We start from the raw sequence: 3,111 nt of genomic DNA on the forward strand, positions 1-3,111 counted from the left end.
TTTGCATTAGTTTGGTAAATAAGTTTCGTTTTGATATATTTTGATAAAAAATTTTTTTTTCGTATTATTTGAAAAAAGAACTCCAAAAATACATTATGTACGGCATGCATCGGCCACCTTATTATTTGATAATCATCCATTTCTATGATCGGATGATGTGATGGTCTTCTAAAGCTATAGCACTCCCTGTAATGCAAATCATGCACCGTAGATGATCCAAAATACAACAGCCTTTCACGAGGGGAGAGTTTTAATAATAGTTTTTGTCGAACTTGTCAGCACATCACATCTTGTTAAACCGTCAAAGGACGGGACTTCCCAAAGCAAGGGCCAAAGACAAGCAAAATGTGTGAAAAGTCTAGTCAATAGATCAGTCGACGAGTTATCTACTGACCTAAATAGTGGAGGCTAAAGCAATCGTCCTTGGAGCACACAAAGTTGCTAAAACTTTTTGACCAAGGAAGAGAATATGACTTCCAAAACACCAACAGATTTTGATCTTGAAGTTCTTCGAAGCGAAGTCCGCCCCCAACGCATAGCCATGAGTCTTAAATTGTCAGAAGCAACAAAATCAGGAGACAAAAGAATTCTAGATAACTTATTGCGGCCAAAAAAGTTTTCTCCTGGAGCTTTGGTAGGGGAGACCGCAATAAGAGTATCAAAGAATGCCACAATATAAGGAGATACGAACTGCCTCTTCGGAGTTACATCGGAAAGGTTCACAGTCCTCCATATAGTTGTTAGTCGAAGACATCTGAAGATTGCCGAGGAGATCTATCGTAGAGAGATTTTTTTGACGGCACCAAATATAAGGCTCGATACTCTGCTATATTGCGCTGCAAATTCTGAGGATGATAAGATGGTCTCCCTCATCATCCAATTAGTGAGACATAATGGTATCAAAACGAAGAGAATGTTGAGAGCAACAAATAAGGACGAGGATAATGTTTTACATATGGCCGCCAAATATGACCACATGCATGTAGCCAAAATCCTAATGGAGGAGGATGTCGAGCTGGCATCCATGTTGAACAACGCCAATATGTCTCCACTCTATCTGGTCATTGTGAGAAGATCTTTCAATATAGCTAAAGCCTTGCTGTAGTTTTTCTTCTGCAATAAGGCTTCTCCAGCATCTTATATAGGCTCTAACAAGAAAACGACATTGCATGCAGTCCTCTTGAGTCGAGGTAATTGGATGCTTGACTTACATTTTGGTCCCTCATTTTTTTTTTTTCCTTTTTCTTTGATGAAAAGGAGAGTAGATCACCATCATATCACACGAAGTATAACCACCATTTCATTTATGAAATGATCAAAATACAAAAGAAACAAAAAAGTTATGTCAAACAATATATCAAACGAGGCCTTTCAGGAGCTTTGGAGCAACCACCATACACGCCCAACAAAACAGATTTATGTTACTTACAGAAGAATTAATGAAACAAAGAATAGGATAGCTCAACCACCTAGGAATCGTTCCCTCAACCACGAGAGATCCATACTGGGAATTAAGCAACCACTTACCGCAATTGAGCACTGGGAACAACCTCAACATGAAGAGATTGGCCCAAACATCGAGATGTTAGCGGGATCAGATGTGGCCAATGGCTACCAAGACATCGCCATCGAGTGGACCAGCTTCGCCATCTTCATAGCTGGTGTTCTTCGTGCCCCATTAGGGTCTATTGAGGTTCAATTGGCAACTTTCCTTGATGGTTACCATGTGTCACTTCCCTTGTAGCAAATAATGATTTTGATTCTTCCTCTTTAGTGTTCTTGTGTGATGACTCACCATTGGACTGAATATCTTAGCAGATGCATAAGCAGCGCATAAAGCCAAAATATACATGGAATACAACGCTATCTCTTTTTATTTGTGAAAGCGCCATGAACATTATATGCCACAGTACTAATGATACCTTTTGTGATACTTACGCGACAGAAATAATAGAAGATATATTGCGATGGAAGCCGGTGCTCGCCAAATCTGTCGATTCCTCGGAAAGAATTCCTCTTTATTATGTAATTTTAAATAGATAAAATTTTTATAATCAAATCGATCATGAAAGAAATTATGATCGGACATACTTCGAAAATATCCATCAAAAGATGAATAATCGTATATCTTTACGCACATGCATCAAAATATTAAAAAAAGATAAATAGATAAACTCTAGTGGTATTTGAACGGTTTAAATAAACATGACGTAACCGTTTTTTTTTTGGATGGATATCCACGTGGCAGTTGAAGCATATCCGACCATAATTTTTTTGCATAGTCAGTCCAACTATAAAAATTTTTTCTGCTTTAAATGATCATCATGATATGGTGAAGCTATTATTAGAGCGCGATCCATCTACAGCCTACCTATCCAACACCGATGGCTTATTTCCCATACACATTGCAGCTTGCGGAGGAAATATTTCTACGGTTGATCAGATTTTACAACGGTGCCTCGAGACATATGAATTATTAGATAGAAAGGGAAAGAATTTTTTTCGTGTCGCTGTCCAAAGGAGAAGATTGCATTGTATGGTTTAGGAAGGGTTGAATTATCCGACGATAAGGCTGAAGAGAAACTATGAGAACCGGTCCTTTTGGACCCGATTCATCTTGAAGCCGGCATCCCTTGCCAATTTCACCAGAACAAAAAAAGAAAGAAAGAAAGAAAGAAAGAGTCCCCAAGGGACTCTGTTTCTCCCTCTCCCACGATCGATGAAGCAGGGAGATCGGATTGATTTCACGCACCGGTAGGGAGGAATTCAGATTGATCATGCCGGTGAGATCCGGCCTTATTCGAGGAGGAATCGATTCCATCCCTCCTCTATTTAAACCCCATACCTTTGAGTAGAACCCTCACCGAAACCCCTATCACCCTGTTTCTTCTTCTCCTTCTCCATCTCCGGCGGCCACCGCGTGATCGTGCCGAGCGCTGCCACTTCCTCTAGAAACCCTAAGATATCTGTGGCGTGGAACTTCGGGTGAGAGGATCGCTGATTTCCGCCGCCAGCCGCTGTCACCACCGTCGTCTCCAGTAAGATCCCCTCTTTCCTCTTTTCTTCCGGTCCAAGGGTTGCTGCCATGGTTTAAAGGGCAATGCCCTTTTT

General features: G+C 40.6%; 1 pseudogene; it reads left to right on the plus strand.

Annotated features, from left to right (window-relative positions):
* The first annotated feature begins 211 nt into the window (after positions 1-211).
* Positions 212-2,673, plus strand: LOC105037598 (protein ACCELERATED CELL DEATH 6-like; annotated as a pseudogene).
* The last annotated feature ends 438 nt before the right edge of the window (positions 2,674-3,111 follow it).

This window comes from Elaeis guineensis, chromosome 6 (assembly GCF_000442705.2).
Source record: "Elaeis guineensis isolate ETL-2024a chromosome 6, EG11, whole genome shotgun sequence".
NCBI classification, from domain to species: domain Eukaryota; kingdom Viridiplantae; phylum Streptophyta; class Magnoliopsida; order Arecales; family Arecaceae; genus Elaeis; species Elaeis guineensis.